Source organism: Coffea arabica, chromosome 7e (assembly GCF_036785885.1).
Source record: "Coffea arabica cultivar ET-39 chromosome 7e, Coffea Arabica ET-39 HiFi, whole genome shotgun sequence".
Taxonomy (NCBI): domain Eukaryota; kingdom Viridiplantae; phylum Streptophyta; class Magnoliopsida; order Gentianales; family Rubiaceae; genus Coffea; species Coffea arabica.
The window spans coordinates 41,402,282-41,413,066 of NC_092323.1; the positions used below are offsets into that span (position 1 = coordinate 41,402,282).

At 32.4% G+C, this 10,785-nt stretch overlaps 1 long non-coding RNA gene across 1 annotated transcript; it reads left to right on the forward strand.

Annotated features, from left to right (window-relative positions):
* Positions 1–9,257: 9,257 nt before the first annotated feature.
* Positions 9,258–9,708, forward strand: LOC113700466 (uncharacterized). The gene is made up of 2 exons (XR_003450692.2): positions 9,258–9,337; positions 9,466–9,708. It is a non-coding gene; the product is annotated as an uncharacterized lncRNA (long non-coding RNA).
* Positions 9,709–10,785: the final 1,077 nt, after the last annotated feature.

The window sequence follows — 10,785 nt, forward strand, 5'->3', positions numbered from 1 at the left end:
TATTAGTATCTTTTCACAAGAAAGTCCAACAAAGACTTTGGTTAGTGGAGACTTCCTAGCAACAATATCTATTCTGTTGCATTTTAGATCATCTTAACCTCTACGTTCAGTCCCAGTAGAGTCTGGTTTTGGTTTGGCCAATTAGCTGTATTTTCTTGTTGAGGGCAGAAGATTAGAAGATTTGCCCGAATTAGCTAGGGGATTTACCAGAATAGTTGTCCAAATTAGCTATAGAGGGTTTGGTTTATTTTGTTGTGTTGCCTCGCTAAGCCGAGAAACAACACATTTGGAGAAAGAAAACTAATCACAAAAAGTTTTCCAATATGACACAAATAAACATCTAAACTAAATTGTCTTACCTTTTCTATCTTATCAGGTCTTCCATTTGCAACAAGTTCTCTTTAGTACAACCCATGAATCCTCCTGTTTCCCGATTTCAACCCATTTCTTTTATTTTGATACTCTGGTAGAATGCTAACTTAAATGTATGCATCAAGATGTACTATTGCTTTTTAATATATATTACACAAAAAAAGGGAAAAGAAAGCGGAACCGAGAGATGAAGAAATAGGATAGAGGACTCAAATTTATGACCAAACGGGTGGGAATCCTAAGTTTGACAAATTTTTATCAGAAGCGGTCATGAAGTTAACAACGCCTGGATGATCTATACCTTTCTTTGTTCCTTTGATAAAGTAACATCCAGCTAGAACAATCCTATTACTTTTAAGATTGGATAATCTCTCTGTTTGCCTACAAATTTTTAAGTATTTTAAAAACAACACAGTTTTTACAAAAAGGGGCAAACAAATTTCAGTTATTAGTAGAACATGATTTTCTTTTTTGAAGCACAAAATCATTTTCTTCAATTGCATTCAACATTTTTTAAACTAGCTTGAGAGAACATACATAGCACATTGTATGTCTCATTTCCTGTAACTCTTAATAGTGGTTGTTGCTTTTTTGGAAAATTGAAAAAGTGATTGAGGAAAAAGGTCCAAATCTTTGTTTGAATACATGTAAAAGGTTCTTTTTATTTGTTTGGACATTCATTCAGTTTTTCTGAGTTGGAACTGCATCAAATTAGTGGTCATGACATGCAAATACTAACTCTTCTCACATAGATATGTCACAAGGGATACATCTATATCCACTAGCAGGTTTTGACAAAAAAAAAAAAAAAATTCCACTAGCAGGAATGATATTCATGTTTCATTGCAAGCATTCTGTCTTCAACTCAAAATTGCATGTAGGAATCCTCGCCGTTCTTTCTTATTTCACTACTGATTGCTATCTTCACCTGTTAGTTTCTTTAAATAAATATAACTTGATATTTCATTTTTTGTAGAAAGGATTCACAGTCGTTTTCTAGTTGCCTCCTGAATATTCGAATATGTAACCTAGTTACAGGTGAAGTGTTAATTACCAAGTAAAAATTGTGCTTCATTATTGATAACTTGCCGTTGCATGTTGTAGCTTTTTCTTTTTTATTTTAATTTCATAAATAAATGAAAGAGATGCTCCCTCGGTCCCATATATTTAGTCATGTTTAGGGATATGTGTTTTTTATGCATAGTATACTCCACCAAAAAAAATTTCCTTTTATTCTACTTTTGCCCTTAATCATATGCTGGTCAAAGTAAAAAGTAGCAAACAATTCCATCATATTTGTCTTTATGCAGCATTAATGAAGGGGATAAGGGAAATTTCAGAATATAAAGTAGTTAGAAATATCAAACATGACAAATATTTTGGGACAGCCAAAAAAGGAAAGTATGACACTTTCCATGGGAGGGAGGGAGTAATAGGAAAGAATAGGTCACATTGAGTGCCTAACATCTCTGAAAAATGTAAGGAACTACTTAGTATTGGATTTCCTTTAACAAAAAAAAAAAAAAAAGAAACAAAAGAATGAAAACATTTGTTACAAATAGCTAGATAGATAAATATACCAATGTTTTGCTCCAAATTAATTACTTTTTTATAAAGAAATTTATGTCAACAACATTCTATTACGAAAGATAACCTCAAGGTTAATATTTTCGCTAAGTTTAGTTCCACAAAGTTTAAGCAATTAGCAAATTGAGCTCTTCCTAAAGGCATGAGTTCAATTTCATTTTTATGCCTTCACATTATGGGGCTCCAAGAATCACATTACTTGGTGTAATTGGGTTCCAAGGTAGCCAGTTGATTTTGAGTTCTCACGTTTATCTAGCATGGCAAGAAATTTTCTTCTAAGGGTCTGTTTGGTTGGAAGTAAAATGTTTTCCTTGGGAAAATATTTTCCGTGGAAGTAATTTTCCATGAAAATCATTTCCCTTTCATCATTTTCAGGTGTTTGGTTAGCTTATTGAAAATATTTTCTTACTTCATTTTTTTGGTGTTTGTTTAACTTTTGAAATATTTTCACTTTTATCTCTATTTTTACTTTATACACATTATAACTACATACTTCTTCCCATGCAAAATAAGAAAATTTATCTCATTGTTTAACTTTAAAAAATCTTGGAGAAATGTATATATGAATAAAAAATATCTCCTTAAGCAATAAACAAATTGCTGGCCATTTAGTGTCAAATATCAATCACATGCAATGCTTATTGTGACATATATCTTGCACTCTCACTGCTGAAAGTTTCTCTAGAAAAGAATGTCCCTATTATATATAATTAATTACTAGCATAGGATGAGCAGGATGAGGTTTTTTTTTTATTTTGAATATACTAGGGGGAGGGTTGGGTGGTACGGGGGAGGGAGTGTAAGGAAGAGGTCTTGGGTTCGAGTCATCCTATTTACACTAAAAAAAAAAAAAAGAACATACTACAAGATGTTTTCAATAAGTTTGGAACTACTACAGACGGGATGCATGCATTTCGGAAAACAACTTCAGTAAGTTTGAAAGGGAAGTTGTTTTCCATAAGATGAGGGAAAATATTTTACATAGGAAAATGTTTTCAGTAACTTTTGTGCAACCAAACACGGGAAATTAGGAAAATATTTTCCCGGAAAACATTTTCACCTGAAACAAACGGACCCTAAATGTAGCATCAGTTAACTTCTAAAATCCATCCACAAGAACTTATTTTGACATATGTCATAGATTCAACAGTGATAGTATACACACTGTCAGTATATATATGATTTATTCTTTTTGTATGGATTAATTTTTCATACACTGACGATGTATACATTATCAAGGTTCGATTAATAACAATTATGCAAACTTTAAATTTGAAATTCAACTTGTGTACATGTGTCATGAATCCAACAGTGATAGTGTATATACTGTCAGTGTTTACTCTTTTTGTATGGATTACTATTTCCTACGCTGACAGTGATACATTATTAGTCTTAGATGAATGACAATAATGCAAAATTAGAATTTGAAATTCAATTTTTATACATATGTCATAGATCTAATAGTGATAGTGTATACATTGTCAGTATATATAAGATTTACTCGTTTTATTTTAATCCCTTTCCTCAAGTATTTCCTTTATTCATAATTTTATTCCTTAAAAGTTTTTAGATATTCTTCTTTAGTTTCCAAAAGTTTCTCCAGAAGAGTTTTCTTAATATCGCAACAATTAATCATGTTGAACAAGAAATTGATATGCTAATCTTCTTTAGTTTCCAAAACTATTGTCAAAGAAGTGTGTTAAACTTCTTTCCGAACAATTTCTTCTTACACTATTGCTCAAGAAAATTAAGGAAACCTGCTTACTTGCTCCAAAATTAATTGATTGCCAAAGAAATTTCTAAAACTTCTTTACAAACAATTTCTTTCCAACTATTTCTCAAGAAAGTTAACAAAATCTGAGTTTAATATATTTTATATTTCTAAAGTAAAAACTCATTCTTGCTGTTACATGGAATTACATAAATAACCACAATTATCATAAATAATGCAAAGCTAAAAAAAACAACATTGCATACCGAGGGTATTATCGGAATATAAGATCTAATGCACTAATCTGCTAATTTAAACTCTTGCTCTTAAGGAAAAGTCTGAAGTAACGATCGTTATGGTAACGAAACTGTTTTTACCTGATATAGCAGGTAAAAACACTTTTAGCGACCATTTGATTACCTGTTGTACTGGTCATCTAAATAAAATAGTACCTAAAATTTTGGTTAGTAAGTTTTACATAAAAAATAGTAAGTTAACTCAATAAATTAGTAACTTTTATGTCTCAAAAAGTAAATTTGAATAAATATGGAACTTACTTTTTTTTTGAAGTAACTTACTACTCTATATCTGAAACTTACTTTTTGGAGAGTAAGTTTAATTCAAGTAATAGTAAGTTTTTATAGATTAATAGTAAATATTGTTGATAGAATAGTAAATTTGGTTAATCATCAAAACTTACTAGTTTGTGGCATAAATTTACTATTTTACTTAAAGAAACTTAAAATAATTTTATTAGAAAAATTTTTAGGCGCCTGAGAAAAAAATCTTGGCTCCGTCAGTGCATGTATCCCATTTGGCGTTCTCCTTCTCCCTAGCATAAAAGATGAGATTTGTTCACAAAAAGAGAGCAAGTTGGAGAAGATGAGGTTACTAGAATAACCAGCAGTAGAACAAATTCTCGTCTTGTATACCATTTGCCACGAATCCTTCATCATAGTTCCTCTTTTTTCCAATCTATCCTAATTTTAAATCCATTTTGCTCATTAGTATATTCAAATATTTAACTTAATTACAGGTTTAAAACCTCAAACCTCTTCTGGAAGTTGAGGCCGGTTTACATTGGATTAGACAAATTTTTGTTTGAGTTATGATTTTTTTCTTCAAGGAGTCAAAATGAACCTTTCATTCCTTTTGGACCATTTTTTCTTCAGGAATCCTGAACTCCATGGGGTTTTGGTTTTTCTAGTGACTTCTGACACATCAGAACCTTTTCAAACAAAACATACATTAAAATGATTGAACTGATGGTTCAGATGTTTTAACTGATAAAGTCAAAACCAATCACTCATTTTGTTCATCACTGGTCCGCCTTTTAAAATATTTTTAACCGCTAAAGTTGTTCAAAAAGTCGAATACTTTGAAAAAAAAAAATCTTCCCTGAAGTTTCTAGTAATATCATTTAGCACCCCTATAGTTCTCAAAGTATCACTTACCTTCCCCACAAGTGATGTGGCAAAAATTCACCATCGCAGCATGCAAAGTGAAAGTATTACCCTCACAACTTAAGATTATTTGTTCTAAAAGATTTTGGAAGGAAAAAGAATATAAATTGACAAATTAGAATGTCTATCTTAAGAATTTTTGGCACTTAAACCTTCATACTTTTTTAGTCCTTCTATGCCACCCATATATTACATTGTCCTTAATATTCTAATAATAATTTAGACAAAAAATCTAAAAAAAAATTAGATCAATATAGATAATTGCCATTTAGTAGTTAATTTTGCACTTAAACCCCCCTTTCCTACACTCCAACTTTTTTTAAAGTGCTTCTATGCCAACTTTATATTAGAATACCCTCCCTACTCTATCAATTATTCAAAAAAAAAAATTAGTAGATTAAGTACCAAAATTTTATACAACTAAAAATTTGATATTCTAAAAATTATATTTCACTTGAACACCCCTTTGATCCACTTTGAATACTCTAATGACAATCTTATATTAAATAGCCCTAGCCTTTCTAACGACTTTTTAGGCAAAAAAGTTTAGAAGGAAAAAAAAAACCAAAATCCATCAAAGAACGGTCATCTTAACAATTATTTTTTACTTAAACTATCCCTTCCCCAAACTTTTAGTTCTCCTGTGCCAACTTTATATTAACTGAACTCTCCTATCCTAACAATTGTTTGTGCAAAAAGAATCAAATGCACTTGAGCATCTTCTGAATTAAATGCAAATCCAGGGATTCGATCACCTAAAATACAAACTAATAAAGAATTTAAGGTAATAGAATGACATGTATCATTACTAGTGCATTTAATCCGGAAGCTGCTCAAGAGCACTCTTCTTGCCACCCATTTCCCATAGAACCTTCAGTCCAGCGGATCTAATCCCCTAGCTTGCATTTAATTTAAAAGGTGTTCAACTATACTTTTTTGGCCACAGCTTACTTCACATAGTGTTGGTTTAGGATTAGGAGTAGATTAGCTAATATTGTATCAACAAAAAAAAAAAAGGAAAAAAAAAAAAGATAACCTAGACCCTTTGAATCCACTAGTCCTGGTGGTTTTCGACTAGGAGTAGAGTGCACCTTTTTAATAACTCCTTTTCCTTAATATAGGTACAGATTAACCTAGACGGTCTATATACCTGTTTGTAATAGCGTATGCAAATTTTTATTTAGTTAAGCTTGATTTTTCAGAGCTAATATTATTTTGTTTGGTATCCAGTTAAGGTAATCTATGCGTTACTAGTAGTTGTGCCTTCTCTCTGAATTGGGCTAAGTTCACCCGGTAATCTGGTATGTGGTTTTGACAGTCAAGAATTTGATGTAGTTAAGCTTAACTTTGGAAGGCTAATAATGGTATAATTAATTTCAGGATTATCTAATTAAGTTCAGTTTTGCAGATTGCTGAATCTAATTAAATATTGCACCGTAGTATGTTACCATTCTTAAGTTTTTGGACATCTTGGACTGGTTAAATGATTGTTTCGGTTACCTTTGTTTGCAGATTGCATGAGATCTTATTTAGTAGAAAGCTCTGTAGATTTATGGCTGGACCAAATTGACATACTTGGTAAAAAAAGAAAAGGCAATAATTGTTAAGTGTGCTTGTCTAGCAAAAACAATCACTGTATTGGTTCTACCACTATCGTGATTGTGATCAATATTTTCATCCTAAGTGCATTTGCCTGCTTGACCAATATCCAAATGTCAAATTTGGGGATTCCCTTCAAGTTGAAATTCACCCTCATGATCCTGCGGCAAATGTCTAGATGGTTATAGAGTCTTCAAATGTTTCCCATGTAATTTTCATCTGTGTCTGCAATGCATACGTGATATAATATATAAGTCCTAGCTCTGTTATTTTTGCTCCTCATGTTGGCGGGGCCATATGATAAAAAGTTTTTCCACAGCTACACTTAATACTTCCAATTCTATTATAAGCATATTCCTGTAATTGCTTACCTTCAAAAAAAAAAATTTCTCTCATCTCAGTTGAAGACTAGTGAAAACATGTAGTTCTTGGGATCAATGTTGCAGACATATCAGATGAGGTGTACAAAATTGGAAGGCTGAGAGTCTTAGACAAGAAAATATCAGATGAGGTGTACAAAGTTGGTAGTATAGATAACAGAAATGCTATCACATCATGATCCAACAGATGAGTTGTCAGAGCACATTCAGGAACAATGTTCTTATACAAGCCATGAGCCTAACAATACAGATGAGTTGATCCAAGGTTCTTCTAAGCGTTCGAGACAGCTCACGTCATTGATTTGGAAGGAATTTGAAATATTGTGTGTTGAACCAGATGGTTCACAAAGAGCACAATGTAAATGGTGCAAGCGTGATTATGCATGTGGTGGAACAACCGGAACAAGCAACTTATGGCATCATCTTTCAAATTGTACTAAGTGTGGACAATCTGAGTTTGAAGAGCGGTCTCCAATTGACCAAGGAATTTATCGGGAAAAGATGGGAATTGCTATTGTGAAGCATAACCATCCTTATAGACTGGTGGAGCAAGAAGGAATTCGAGACTTGTGTGTATACTTAAATTCAGATGCTTTACCTATTTCAAAAAACATGATAAAGGCTGATATTGAAAAGATGTACAAAAGAGAAAAAGAGAGAGTAAAGACAGAACTAAATTCAATTTCAAGTCGAATTTGCCTTACTGCAGACTTGTGGACATCTATTGCAACAGATGGGTATTTGGCATTGACGGCTCATTTCGTGGATGAAGATTGGATTTTACAAAAGAGGGTTCTAAATTTTCACCACATGCCACCACCACATGGTGGTCCAATATTAGCTGAAAAAGTCATAGATTTATTGAGAGATTGGGCTGTTGAAAAAAAAGTTTTTACTATCACATTGGATAACGCATCTTACAATAATGGTATGGTGAATCTGTTGAAGCAGCATTTGAGGCTAAGAAATGCACTATTTTGTGAGGGTGAATTTTTTCATGTAAGATGCAGTGCACATGTGCTAAATTTGATTGTCCAAGACGGTGTCAAAGTTATTTCCAAACCAGTCTCAAAGATCCAAGAGTGTGTGAAATATATCAGAGCTAGTGAATCAAGAAAGTTGAAATTTGCAGAGTGTATTGTTCAAGTTTCTTTGCCATGCAATAAGAGGGTGCATCAAGATGTCCCAACCAGATGGAACTCTACATTTGTGATGCTGGATAGTGCACTTGAATATAAGCTTGCCTTTCATCAGTTGCACGTGGTTGATCGCAACTTCAGCAGATTTTACCCAACTGAAGAAGAATGGCTTAAGGTGCAGAAATTTACAACACTGTTGAGGCCTTTTTATGACCTGACCACCCTTTTTTCGGGGACTAACTATCCAACTACAAATTTGTATTTTCATGGTGTCTGGAAAATTCAAAAAGTTATCATGGAAGAGGTCAATAATTTAGACATTGAAGTGAGTGAAATGGCCAAGCAAATGAAACTGAAATTTGAGAAGTATTGGGAATGTTATAGCTTGGTTTTGAGTTTTGCTTTCATTTTGGATCCGCGCTTTAAAATGGATTATGTGGTGTATGCTTTTAAGAAGCTATATCCTTTTGATTATGAAGAACGTGCTAAGGAAGTTCGGGATAAATTTTATTTACTATTTGAGGAGTACGAGAATACTTTTGATGGTGATTTGCTAGATGGATCAATAGCAAGCTGCTCTGGTGGTGATTTGGGCAATAACAATGATGATTTTGCTGAATTTGAGAGTCAACAACATGCAAACAAGAGGAATAAGTCACAAGTAGACTTTTATTTGGATGATACTCGACTCCTTTCAACTCAAGAATTGGATGTTCTCAATTTTTGGAAAGAAAACAAAAATCGATACCCTATTCTTTCTTTGATGGCATCGGATATTTTAAGTATTCCTATCACTACAGTGGCCTCGGAATCAGCTTTCAGTATTGGTGGTAGAATTGTGGGTAAATATCGTACTTCGCTCCTACCAGAAAATGTGGAGGTCTTGTTATGTACTAGAGACAGGTTATATGGAGTAACAGGTACGTTATACATAACCTTTCATTGCACATGATCTTGTATTTTACTTTTTTGGTCACTTATTGAACTTTACTTTTCATTTCAGCTTCTGAAGATGAAGAAGATAAAGAAAGACTGAGTATTGACTTTGCACCCTTAGTTGCTAAACTTACTAACCTTCATGTTTAGGTAAGCTGTATTCATATGATCATGGAGATTGTTAGAAATGTGGTGAAAAGAATTTTATCTTTCTGTCTAGATGAAATTTAAGTAGCAAAAAACAGAACTTTGAATTTGGTTTTGGTTTTGGTTGCCAGGAATCTTCTCTGTTTTGTGTTGAGCCAGCAGCAAACTTTTAGGTTGCTATCTTTGTACTGTCAAGTGGATATTTGTACTGTCACTGGCACTCCTTCAAGCTGCTTACTACAGGCGTTTGAAATGGTTGGTTTTGAAGTCACGTAAGCTGGTCCTCGATGTTGTCAACTAAACTTGGTTTATTCTTCTCCTTGATGTTTATCAGAGGATTGAAATCAGGGAATAATATTTGTTTCTTGCTACAATATTTGTCTCTCTGCTGTGTTAAGTTTGTTCAACCTGCTTGGTGGTCATTTGTGCTAGCAGAGCAACCTGCAGTTATTATGCAAAATTGACACTGAAATTTGTGCTAGCAATGCTATGCAGTTGAACGAAGCTTGAGAAGCTGAATGCTTGTTATTCGTATTTATTGAAAATTTGTCTTTGTTTGTATGCTAAATGAAGTGATTGCTAGTCTTCATCAGGATTTTTAACTATTTTTTATGTTAAGTATTTTTGTTTTATTTATTATATTTATTTGTTAGTTTTATCTTATCGCTTTATTTCCTTGTAATTTATTAATTTGATCATTTTTTAGTATCATCAATTTATGACAAATTTTAGTTTCCTTTCTTACCTTTTCAAATGAAATTTTAAATTTATAAACGAAAAAATACTAGGGGTTCAAAGTTTTGGATTAAATTTTTTTGTTAACTTTCATATTATTTAGTCCAAATTTTTAGACTCTCATTGTTCAATTATTAAATAATATGTAATTTTGCGACATGGCACGCGGATGGAAAAAATTGATAATTAGACTTATTTGGCATAATAAGTAAATATTTAAAATTAATGATGGGTGTAAAATGGTATAAATTGATAATTTAGTTTACAAAATGAATTTATATGAGCTTGTAAAAAATTAGAATAAATGGGTTATAAATGGATAATTGGGTTACCCAACTCATTTTTTGACTTACCCATTTATACCCATCTAATTAAATGGATATAAATGGGTTGACTCACTTATATCCATTACCCATTTTACCTAATCCAAACCCACTCAAATCACCCATTTTGCCACTTCTACCTAGACCCCAGAGATCCATCTATCCCACAGTGTAAGAGTAAGCATAGGAGTAAATTAGCAAACATGGTACTGATTAAAAAAAAAAGCACATTCATTTAACATCACACCATGTCAAACGTTTATGACTATCCATTTTTTGTTTTTTTTTCCAGAATTTTAAATTCTTAGAATCTGATGTTCCTAAAAAGGTCTTTGATTGCTGAAAAGGGTTTACTACACTTGGCCACCTTAAAGTTCCTTTTATTTTCATTTT